The following is a 12,700-nucleotide window of genomic DNA, read 5'->3' as shown; positions in this document are numbered from 1 at the left end:
CACTTCATAGCTTATTTCTTAGCACTTTGGAAGCACTACTTCATAGTGCTTCCAAACGCATTATCACATTTTAGACCTTAAAATTCCATGAGGTTGGCAAAGAAACTATTATTAACCCTGTTTTATAGACAAGGAAGGTTAAACCAAGAGAGACAAAACATGTTTCCTATGGTCATATAGCTTAGATGACACAGAGCTGAAAGTCAAATTCAGGTTTTCAGATTCTAAGTCCTAGGCTCCTCTCAGAACTTTCCTCTCTTCGGAGGTCTAACCTCATCAGTCAGGTGCCAGAGCTTACTCACCACTCAAATGCTTCCTGGCTTAGCCATTCTCAAGGGGCTGAGTATAGATATCTGAACCATACTTTAAAACTGACTTGGAGGTTGTTCCTGTACTGTTTCGTTTTGTGTTTCCTGATCCCCAGCATCATCTCAACTTTACAGAACCAGTATTAGTTCGAATTCATGAGAATATTTGTGTCCTCTATGATGGCTCACCAAAAGGCCACCATTCCGGAGAAATCTCTCAATAATCAAGTGAACAAAACGTAACAATCATGGATGTCAACCAGCCTCTTTTCCCTGTCCCCCCAGTGCTTACTTAATGAGCTCACACATGAAGTGGCGAGCTCCATAAGGGCAGAAATAGAGGTTATGCATGGCATCAAACACATGGATTCCCCCTCACCAAGGCTGAATTGGCTACTGTATCTGCCAAGTACCCAAACTGCCAACAGTGGAGGCCCAGGCTAAGCCCCCAGTTGGGCCCCATTCTGCAGAGAGACCTGGTAGCAGGTCAGTTACTTTGGATGCCCTCCATTATGGAAGAGAAGGTTATTTGTCCTGTCTGGAAATGATACTAACTCTGACATGGATTTGCTTTTCCAGCCAGCAATGCTTCTGCCAGCACCACCACTCATAGACTTAATGAATGTCCTTTTCACTGCCATTGTATCCCTCACAAGAAACTCATTTTACAGAGAAAGAATGAAGCTGATGGACTAATACAAGACTCACTGATCTTACCACAGACATCATAAACCAGGAGCAGTTATCCTGGTAGAGCAATGCAATGGTCTATTAAAACTCAATTACAGAGTCTCTGGGGCTCAAGATCTGAACACTGGAGATGTTATCGTATAGGATGCGGCATATGCTCTGAACTAGTGGTCAATAGATAGTGCTGCTGTTAGAGCAAGTATTCTAGGAACCAAGGGCTGGAAGTTGGAGTGGCTCTTCCCACTATTACATCTACTAGCCTACTCACAAAATTGTATGGTTCTGCTGGTTGAGAGGTTTCAGTACTTGAGGAAGACATGCTTCTTCTGGACAGACACACAACAGCATGTCTGTTACCTAAAGGGGGAGACAGCCATCTGGCTTTTTTTGGACTGTTTGTGCCACCAGAATAACACCCAAGATGGACGTTTTCAGAGCTAGATGGTATGACATAGGGCTGCTACTGTAGAGTGAAGGTGGGGAGGAGTGTAGGAGTGTGTCTGGGACACAGAGGATCCTTCAAGGCACTTCCTTCTGCTACCATTCCAGTGGTAACGTTAAAAAGGGAGACTTGGACAACCACATACAGGCAGGCCCACCAAAAAGCTCAAGAATGCAGTTTTAGGTCATGCCTGAGGTAAAGAACTTTTAGCAGCTTAGATACTGACCAAGGAAGGCAATAGAAATATAGACTGAGTAGTATAGGAAAAGTTTCAGAAAGAAGACTATAATATCTACCCAGAGTTTCTTCCTTGCCGTGACATATTTCATTTCCCCCTGCCATTATACTATTGTATACATAGTGGTGAACTTTACATAGAGTCTCTAGTTTATAGAATATCAAGATGCAATTGTGATGGAACCAGAGGTTAAATGCACAGCATCCAAAGACCCTGGACTGAGGTCTGAATATATTTAGTAACTAATCAGAATTTGAGATTCTACTCTTTGGCATGTTTGCGTTTATATCAGAAATAGTTGCATTATATTACATGGAGGGTTTTTTGTTTTTGTTTTTTTGCGGTACGCGGGCCCCTCACTGTTGCGGCCTCTCCCGTTGCAGAGCACAGGCTCCAGACGCACGGGCTCAGCGGCCATGGCTCACGGGCCCAGCCGCTCCACGGCATGTTGGATCGTCTCGGACTGGGGCACGAACCCGTATCCCCTGCATCGGCAGGCGGATCCTCAACCACTGTGCCAGCAGGGAAGCCCGGCCTAAGCATTTTAAAGCCTAGTTATTCAGAAACCAGGTAGTGTCTAAATCCAATTCAGTTTTAGTCAGAAACTGGCTGAGGTTCAATCCAGGACCTAAGCATTTAAAACTCTAGTTTTACAGAAGTCAGGTCAGGCCCAAATCTACTTCAGTTTTAGAAACTGGCTAAGGTAGAATCCAGGGCCTAAGCATTTAAAGACTAGTTATTCAGAAGCCAGCTAGGGCCTAACTCCACTTAACTTTTAGTCAGAAACTGGCTGAGGTAGAATCCAGGGCCTAAGAATTTTTTTTTTTTTTTTTTTTTTTTTTTTTTTTTTTTTTTTTTTGTGGTACCTGGGCCTCTCACTGTTGTGACTTCTCCCATTGCGGAGCACAGGCTCCGGACGCACGGGCTCAGCGGCCATGGCTCACGGGCCCAGCCGCTTTGCGGCATGTGGGATCATCCCGGACTGGGGCACAAACCCGTGTCCCCTGCATCGGCAGGCGGACTCTCAACCACTGCGCCACCAGGGAAGCCCCGGAGGCTTTTGTTGTTGTGAAGTTTATGTATGCAAAAGGATATATGTTGATATTGGTCAGCCAAAGGTGTGGATATTGTCTTAGGATTGGTTCCTCAGAAAGGATTGCTATGCTAGTGATTTTTTTGGAGAATGAAAACTGTGAGGGAAACAAGGGAGGGCAAGGGAAGAAGCTAAGCAAGGATGTTATTCCTCATGAAATCTAGCATCACCCTGATCCCACAGGTAGCTCTGCGTATATATAAATGGCTCAAAAGAGTCCATCCTACCTTGAGACAAAAGGGATAGGGATTTTGTACTACTGCCCCAATCAGTCATTGGCTATGGTCAGCCTTGGGAGACAGAACTCTTAGGTGAGGTAGTTTCAGCTGCTCAAGGGCAGTCCTACAGAGAAGGTTATAAATGTGAGCTTTTAGCAGCAGCAATTACAGCAGCTGGGGGATGGGTGCACCAGACCACCAAAAGGAATCCCTGGGGATCTGGATGGAGAATTTACAATGTCTGCTACAACTATTCAGTGCTTGTGAACACCCTTCCTATGTTTTGAGAATTCCTCACCTTAGAAGTCCCAGACTCCTCAAAGAAACCAGACATTTGTTTTCCAAGCCTCCCTACTGCTTGAGTACAGGCATGTGGCCTATGCTCTTTCAGTCACATGTACCGACTCAGACCTGGAATTGGAAGCTAGTGATGCAGAGGAGCAGATATAATATGGACTGCATTCTGGCCAAGACAGGGGCAGTTCCATTTCATTTTTAAGAGGCAGCAGTTGCAAAGGTTCCAGGGGTAGTGTCTGGCACCCACAATGAATGATATTGGCAGTTGTCAATGCCTTCCAGACAAAGACTACCAGGAGCGCATCTTGTAGTTTAATAAGTTGGGTTTATCACTCATTGCTGTAAGGGAAAATGCATAACACAGGGAGGATATTAGAGAGGACTTATTATAGGATTTGGACTTGTGTTAGGTGATTTGGGGGGGATGAGGAAGAGGGGCTTTGTTCCGGATTGGATGCTGTTAGGAAGCAGTGGTAATTCCATGACTGGGTATTTTAATAAATCTTACCTAGGAGGAGGGACCGCTAACCCAAAGCTAAAGCTATAATTGGTAAAGAAGCAGCAGTCATTCCCCATTAGCCAGGGTAGGGGAATGTCTTGTCATTTTTGTGATTTGGGCAATGTTTACATTTACATCTTGATCCATCACCATCACAGGGTGACTCTGTCTGATGTTGCTGTCCTGTGAAATTTTTGATATTTAACAGGAGAACACCAAGACCTAACTGTGAGTGCCAGACTAGCTCCTAGCAACACCAAGGCCTGGGTGATAGCATCAGGTCAGCTCACTCGTGTCAGGGTCTGCCTTTTTCTTTCTCACAGTTCAAGCTGTGGTATTTGTGCCCAGCAGCAGTGTCAGGGGGAATCTCCACTTTTGCCTAGTGATTTTGAGTGTTAATTTTGACTCTCTTGACTCCAAGTTGATTCTCTGGCTTTCTCCAGGATTGTATAAGCTCCTAACAAGCCTCAAATAATTTTTTTTTCTGCCTAAACTAGTCAGATTTAGATTTTAGTTCTTTACAACTAAGAACCCTGACTGATATGCATCTCTTCTTCCCCTCTATTCCAGCTCCCAGGACTACATAGATCGGCATCTCCCATTAGGACATTAAGGAAACAAGATTGGATAAGGAATCCTTGGATCCTTTGGAAAAGTGAATTGTCTTCGTGACTCCCTTGATACTGGTGCACTGTCATATTGGAGGTTCAGGATGGGGCTAGCATCTGCAGGGAAGCTGACAGAGGAAGATCTTGAGGGATCTTGGATCCCTCTGGTGAAGAATCAGACTCCATCTTCCTTTTATCAGGTACAACTCCCTCAACCTACTCCTACGACCAGCAAGGTAAGAACAGACACAAAAATGGCTAGGAAATGAGACCTTGCATAATCAAGTGCAAGAGTGCAGACTTGGAAAACAGGGGAAGGAGAATTTATTGGGGGCTGTTGTCATTACAGAAGGCTTTATGGAGGCAGTGGAATAGAAGGAGACATTGAGGGACAAGTAGGTTTTGATCCAAAAGTAATGAGGGAGAAGGACATCCACATGATCATAGCTTAGCCTCCTAGTTTTGATCTTCAGCCACTAGAGACCCTAGGCTCGCTGCCTGTGGTGACCTCAATGAGTCAATAGGCCATGGTCTTGATCCATGTTACTGAATCCAAACCACAGGATGCTGCAGTAGATCTTTCCTCACTAGAATATAAGCACTATAAAAGCTAGGAATTTTTCCTTTTCATGTTTGTATCACTAGTTTCTTATATGGTGGTTGACACATAGTAGACCCATATTAAATATTTGTTGAATGAATTACTGAATGAATAAGTGGATGAATAAATAAAGGAATATTTTCCAACACTCTCCTTGTGGAAAGAGATTAAAAAAAAAACCTGTCAACTTCACCAAATTAATTTTTCTGTTGCTCTGTCTCCTCCAAAAGGACTCTACTGCTCTCCCACCCTTCATGAATAGCTTCATTCTTTAGGCTCTCAACTTGCTGCTGACAAGTTCTTCTGTAGCTTCAGTTCAACTCTGATTGTGCAACTGGCCCAAGGGACACTGAACACAGCTCTACATTCTAGGCCAATTACAGTCTGCAGAACTGAGGTATTAATTAGGACACAGAGAGGATATATTCCATTCAGAGATCTGCAGCTAGCAGGGCAGGTTTCCTCTGAGTCAGGGACTGTTTCCAGGGACAAGAGAAGAGCTACGTATAGTTCAGTGTAATAGCATCAGGCTTGATTCTATAGTCAATAGGCAATTTTACCTCCAATTTTTTTAAGGGGAACAAGCCTCCTGTTTACCCCATTTACAAGAATTGTCAGATGTACTTCACTCTGAAAGTAATAGCTGACCATTACTTTTCATTAGAGCTGCCTACATTTACCTAGAAAGTTTTATTTGGGTACTACATCTTCCCCTACCCTGAACATAGACCCCTCCCTCCCTCCTGATCTCTTGTTCAGGAAGATGTTATTGTTGCAGTAGTTTTCAAAGCAAAAAGGGCCTTATTTGTAACAATGTCATGGGTGTTTTTAGTGATGCTTTGGGAAACAGAGTTGAGTTATGTTGCTGGGTATGAAGAGGAAATTAGAGAATGTAGAAAAATGATTAGGGACTGGAAAGAAGGTGGCCAGAAGAGAGGTGAGGGGTAAGGAAAGCAGACTGCCCACTTTACAATTTTGTATAGGGCTATTACTGGACACTGCCCTCCAAAAATTTGATTTAAGGTGACTGTAAATAGATCAAACTGCCCGGCTCTGCCACTTACTTGCTGTGTGACTTTGTGCACATAACTTGAAATCTCTGTATTTCAGTTTCTTCATCTTAATATGGGGATAATAACTGTACCTATCTTATTGGGTTGCTGTGAGGATTAAAGGAATTAACTTATGTAAAAGCACTTAAAACAGTGTCTGGCACATAGTAGGTGCTATATAAGTGATAGATATTGTTGTTGTTATTTTTATAATTATCATTTTCGATTGAGAGCATTTTGAATCATTCTCACCTTCCTCTCTACTCCCCGGAGCCATGGGCCTTGAGAAATGTTTCTGTAATGATTTGCTTCCTTGCATAAATGTACTAATGCTGGGCATCTGTGCTATCTGGAATGGGAACAGAACCAAGGTACAGGACTAAGGTCCTGGGGAAAGACTCCAGGTTCCAGAATTACCAGGGAACAGGGGCTGCAAGCAGATCTGTAGTATAGGTTAGGGTTTCATAAAGTTTATTCTTTAGCTACCTTTCTCAATTTACCTGTTAAAAATTCCCTACCACAGACATGTCAAATTAGAATTCTGGTACTAGGAACCAGAAATCCACATTTTAACAAAGTTCTCAGGTTAGATTGCCAGATTTAGAAAATAAAAATACAGGAAGTCCAATTAAATTTGAAGTTCAGATCAAACAACAAATCATTTTTATTACAAATATGTCCCAACTATTGCATACAACATACTTATACTAAAAGTTACTTGTTTATCTGAAATTTCAATTTAACTGGGCATCCTGTATTTTGTCTGGCAGAGTACACCTAATTCCAATGTACTCTAAAATTAGAGGACCAGTCCTTTAGAGAAATGTAGGTTCTGGGAAGTCTTTCCAAGAGCTTATGTCAGGGAAACTGGAGAAGGACCCAGTTATTTAAACAGGGCTATGAAATGGAGGACTGGTCAAAGACAAAAATCAAAGTGCCTGATTCACTAGCACTGGGGCAGAAGCAGGGTAAATCAGGAGGCAGAGGCAAATGACTTCAGTCATTCAACCAAAACTCTTTAAATTGGCCCCAAGTTCTGTTCTTCCTAGAGCAATGGTTCTGTCAATGGGTGGAAAGTCAGAGGTGAATTACTTTTTCAAAAAGCATCTGCGGTATCTCCTATACCACTTCCCTGTCCCTGTTGGGGAGCGAAAATCCTCTTCTGCTACTCTGTCAGATTCTGTACCTGGGGCCTACAAATTGTGAAGAAGTGACAAGACAAAGGACAAAGAGTTGCGCATCCAGGCATGGGGAATTGTGGGAAGGTATATACATGGAAGAAACTAATGGAAGATAAGGGATTTTTTAGTAACTTCTGTGCAGACCCATCTCGGTTCTGACTTTCTGTCGCTGGTGATAAGGGTTGTTCTCTTAGTATGGAAGAGGGAGGAGGAACACCTTCATAAAGGGAAATTGATTTCCTTCTTTTAGGCAGATGGGGGAGGGCAAAGAGCTCTTCCTGTGTTTGCTGCTTCTTAATTGCCCTCAGCTCAAAATATTCCTCATGCCAAAGTGGCATATTTGGGGGTGGCCTATTCTAATCCCCTTCACCCTCATACTGGGAACCACTAGCACAGAGTTTCAAACTGCAAATAGAACTGAAAGATAGAGCATTATAAAATGTGCCTATTGTCTCCTGTTGTCTCTACCCTGATTCAGCAGATAATAGGTTTCTTAACTACAACCCAGCCAGCCTCTTTCCACCCCTACCCTGTAGGCTCTTCCCACCATTTGTACAAATAGTAAGCAACTCTATAACCCCTGCACTGCTGTGGCCATTTCCTTTCATCATGGCTATTGCAAAGATCTCAGTAGGCACTAATGTGCGTAATGCTGAGAGACTGGGTAGAGAGCTGTGTCAGTCTTCCTGACAGGAACGTATTCTGAAAGTTACCCTAGTGCCATCATGTCAAATGTGGGCTGTATTTACAGGTCTTGTTTTCCAGAGCCACACCAGCACAGCCAGACTCTACCCCCTGCCTACTGTCTTATCACATTTTCATTATGACCCCAATACCAGCACAGAAGATCCTATTTCCAATGGATTAAGAGACTACTTATTCTAATGAGACTATAATTCTCCTCAGTTCTGTAAGGATGAAAGGGACTCCTTTTCATGGGAAGGCCTGACTGAACGCTGGTGCCAATGACTCTTTTTGTTTGCTATTTCTTCCCACCAATTCCAAGTGTAGTGTCAAAGGGCTGCTTCCTGGCCAAGAAGAACAGCTTCGTCTTAGCTTCCTCCCCTCCTCTCCTGCCCCCAGCACCATGAAAGACCTTTGAAGGAGAATAAACCAGAGTGCATAGCTTCAGCTTATTCTGAAATGACATTCCAGCCATTCCAGAGATGAGATGGCTGCTGATAGGAGACAACAGAGACCATGAAATAGCCATCCAGGACACACACACACTTCGTATTTCAAAACCAATGGCACTGGCCAATTTGTCTTGATTGAGAGTCATTGGTGTCATCTTAGCTGTCCCCATATTCCACTGGACTATGAACTCCTGGAGGCTAGGACCTGTGTCTTATTCATTTCTGTTATTTACTTAGAGCACTTAGCACAAGGCCTGGTTTACAGTAAGCACTTTATAAATACTTATAAAAAATAAAAGTACCAGTAGAATGCAGAAAGATGAACAGCAGAAGAGGGGTTGCAGGACAACTTTCAAGTCTGGACCAAGTATCAGCAGTTGAGCCCAAAGCAGACAAAAGCAGTTGTACACTAGAACAAATGGAAATAAAAGAGCATAAAAATGGGCAAACTCGTGGAGCGGCTGGGCCCGTGAGCCATGGCCGCTGAGCCTGCTCGTCCGGAGCCTGTGCTCCGCAATGGGAGAGGCCACAACAGTGAGAGGCCCACCTAGCACCAAAAAAAAAAAAAAAAAAAAAAAAAAAAAAAAAAAAAAAAAAGGGCAAACTGCAGCTTTGGCCTGCATATGAGCTGAAAGTGGTCTTGCCCTACCAGTAAGAATCACAAGAAAACTCAAGCCTCTCCTGTGGCCTGCCAATGAGAAGATTTTTATTTTAATGGGAAAACATTCATGATGATAAACACAATGAAAAGGAAAATATCATCTCACCCCTTGCGTGGTTCTGCATATGCTTTCATGCTATTTTCCCTCCTTCCCTCTGCCTATGAAATCCTATCCATCTTCTAAGGCACAGTTCCACAGATTTCCATAATACTGTTGAAATTCATGTCATGTGTCTGGTCTCAGTCCAAATGAGACCTACCTTGGGGCAACCACAGACATCAGGTCATTCATGGCAATCACCAAGTCTTATGTTTCTCTTCTGGATACTCTAAGCACCTAGAATAGAGTTGAGCCATTATAGACACTTAATAAATATTTGTTCATCGCCTGCTTTATGGTGACTAGAAAACCAATCCTACAGAAAGCTGGAGATGATCCCTCTCCTATAGAAACAGATTTCATTTGGCTTCATTAAATACAAAGCTAGGCCCATCTCATGCCAAACTGGCATGCTTCCCTTTGGAGATTGTGTTTTGCTGCTGGTGGAACAGCAAGTCTGTTATGATTAAAGAATAGAAAGTGTATCTACCTTTTCTTGCAGGAAATTGGAATAAATGCCATAAAGCTCCTCAGTGAGATGACTGATGGTCTGTGTTTTCTCTTTAATCAAGGAAAACGGATTAGAAGTTATGAAGGAAACTTTAGATCCAATGTTCTTTGATTGTTAAACAATAATAACAGAAATGTGGCTTATTTCAAAAAACAGTCAGAGGCCATACAGGAATGAAGTACTAAAAGGTGGGAAGAAAAGTAAAGGGAGTAGGACGTTCTCAGAGAGCAACTGATCAAAAGTGGGAATTTAAAAAAAAATCCTGCAAGGGAATTAGAGCCCAGAAAATAGAAGTTGTGGAGAGAAGGATAAAAAAATTCTACCAGATTTAGGAACCTAGGACATCTGGGGATGGAATGAATTGAGCTGTTGTATTATTGAGCTAACGAAGAAATTGCTGGTTGAAAGAAATAGAAGTTTTAAGAGACAATGAGCAGAAACTACCCTGGATTGGGATGTTCTAGGAAGAGGAGCCCAAATCCCAGAATTTTCCACATACCCAATACAGGACAGTTGTGGTAGGTAGCCTTGTAAGATGCTCTACCCTCTCCAAGGATACCTGCTTTCTGGTATTCATACTCTTGTGGAATCTCCTTCCCTTGTATAGTCCATTTCCCTAGTTTGTGGACTGGATCTAGTGATTTGCTTCTAACTAATAGAAAACAACCAAAAAGAGGGATGTCACTTCAGAGATTAGCTCATAAAAGACTGTGACTTCCATTGTGTTTACACACTCCTTCTCTCTTGCTCTCTTTCATTTGCTCACATTGATGAAGCCAGCTTCCATACTGTGAGCTGGTCTTTGGAGAGACCCATGTGACCAGGAGGAGAGAGCATCCACTTGTCAACAGCTAGTGAGGAAATGAAGCCTTCAGTCCAATGGCCGTCAAAGAGCTGACTCCTTCCAACAACCACTGAGTAAGCTGTCAAGTGCATCCTGTCCCAGTAGAACTTGGAGGTGACTTTGGCCTTGGCCATCACCTTGTTTGCTGACTTGTAAGATACTCTGAGCCAGAGAACCAAGCTAAGTCATCCACAGATTCCTGAACCACAGATACTGTGAGGTAATAATTGTGTGATGTTGTAATCTGCTAACGTTTGGGGTCATTTGTTAGTCAGCAATGAATAGCTAATACAGCAGGGAAAGCAGACTCTGAGCTCATGTATCAAAAGGGGAAAGATGAAGTGGGCTCTATAACGTTTTGAGAATATAAGTGGCAGCAAATATCAGATCACAGTACTGATTATTACAAGGCAGCAGGGGAGGGAACTATTTGAGAAATAATATACTAGAAAAACCCCTTGTCCTATTGTTACCAGTGACACATAATAGAAGCAGAATCAAGGACTCAGAGAAGGAAGTTTCAACTAAGGGCCAGAGGCCAGAAGCCCAAAAGAATTGACACCCTGGGTCACTCTCATGGTCTAGTCAGCCCAGGCATCTATCTTTACCAGAGACCTGGTGGGGCAGAAATCACCTCTGTGATCTCTTTTTCAAGTCTTCCTTAGAAAATGGAGACTTGGACGGGAAGGGGAAAATAGTAGGCTCCTGTCACATTTGCCGCTTCTGAGATATACTGTGTGGATTGAAGAGGAAATCAACTGGAAGGTGGAGGGGAAATATTAATCTGAGCAGGATGGTGAGAGGAGAGAAGAGCCATGTGCAAATAGCCACTGAGCCTGCTTCGATGTTTTCTGGGACAGGGGCAACATGAGACAGGATGAAAGTTAGAGCTAAGATATCATCCATGTGCTTCCATTACCAGTACTCCAGCTACCCTCAGTCCTGATGTTTCTGATCTATCAAAATAGGGGGAGGGTGAAAGGGATTTTCAAAACTTGAGCTTGAAATGATGCATTTCCTCACCCTTCTTTTTGACTTCCATTCTTTCTGGAGCAATGACGGCTTTATGCACATAGTCACAGACCCTGATACAATGCTAGTTCTCTCTTGGTCCTACCTCTCATCCTAGTTGCCTTGCCCCACTGTCATTTGTTTCCTTCCACAATGCTAGGAAATAATTATCCAATGTATTTGGTTATTTGATCCTCACAACAACCTTCTGAGGTGGTTAAGACAAGCACTGTCATTCCTACTATATTGATGAAGAAAATGATACCCGGGGAAGTTAACCAGCTGATATAAAGGCACATATATAGTTAGTGGCAGAGTTGGTAGAGAAGCTAGGTCTTTGGTCTCCTAGTCCACTACCTTTAAAAAAAAATCATTCCATGCTACTTCAGAAAAAACTTGAAAAGAAAGTGTTACAAAAATGTCAATGTTCTTTCCTATACAACTGTACTGGCCCTTTCAATAACAAAAGGTTTGTTTTTCCTTACTGACTGAGGGAATGGCAGAAATGGTTACAAGTATACAATACAAATAAGTCCTAAATGCAGGTTTGGTGGTGCATTGGATGACTTCCAGAGGTTCCTACATTGACGTCTCTCAGTCTTTGAAAACATTTTTCAAATGGTGATCTGCAGTGTATCATAAGATGTCTCTCTAAGAAAAGATGCCATGCTTATATGATAAGGGTATGATGGGTTTAACAAAGATAAACAGGTTTCATAACTGTAGGATTTCTCAGGGCCTTTAGTAATATAATATGCAATGTAAATATATAAGATAAGAATTAAAATATTCAGCCTTACCAAATTTATTTTATGATGGAATCCATTTTTCTCTGAGCATCTTGATGGACTAGTGTACATCAAAATATAGTTTGGTAACTGTTAGACTATGAACTATATAAAATGTGCTTTGTAAACTTATTATATTAATACATATGTCTTAAGTCCTGGAAACCACGAAAGAAAAAGATTGCACCAAACACATGTAGAACTTGTCTAGGCTGTGGTGTGCTGGGACTGGTGGAAGGAATTGCACATTGCAGCTGTGTTGGAAACGCATGTTTTCCAATAACAAGAAAAAGACTTTCTCTCCTGACTACTGGTACAATGGAGTGGAATGAAGTTTGGGAAAGTGAGCCAAACAAACTCTCCATTGAGCTGGCACCTATCTATCCTAGCATGCTTTCTAAGCCCTGTGTACAACCCCTAAA

General features: G+C 42.5%; 1 non-coding gene across 1 annotated transcript in view; it reads left to right on the top strand.

Annotated features, from left to right (window-relative positions):
• Window positions 1-10,521, top strand: part of LOC131748049 (uncharacterized) — a 476,773-nt gene extending 466,252 nt beyond the window's left edge. The window contains exons 3-4 of the transcript XR_010838556.1: window positions 4,356-4,593; window positions 10,412-10,521. This is a non-coding gene — a transcript (uncharacterized protein). The remainder of the gene's footprint in view (window positions 1-4,355; window positions 4,594-10,411) is intronic.
• Window positions 10,522-12,700: the final 2,179 nt, after the last annotated feature.

This window comes from Kogia breviceps, chromosome X (genome assembly GCF_026419965.1).
Source record: "Kogia breviceps isolate mKogBre1 chromosome X, mKogBre1 haplotype 1, whole genome shotgun sequence".
In the NCBI taxonomy this organism is placed as follows: Eukaryota; Metazoa; Chordata; class Mammalia; order Artiodactyla; family Physeteridae; genus Kogia; species Kogia breviceps.
This window is presented reverse-complemented; position numbering and strand designations above follow the sequence as displayed.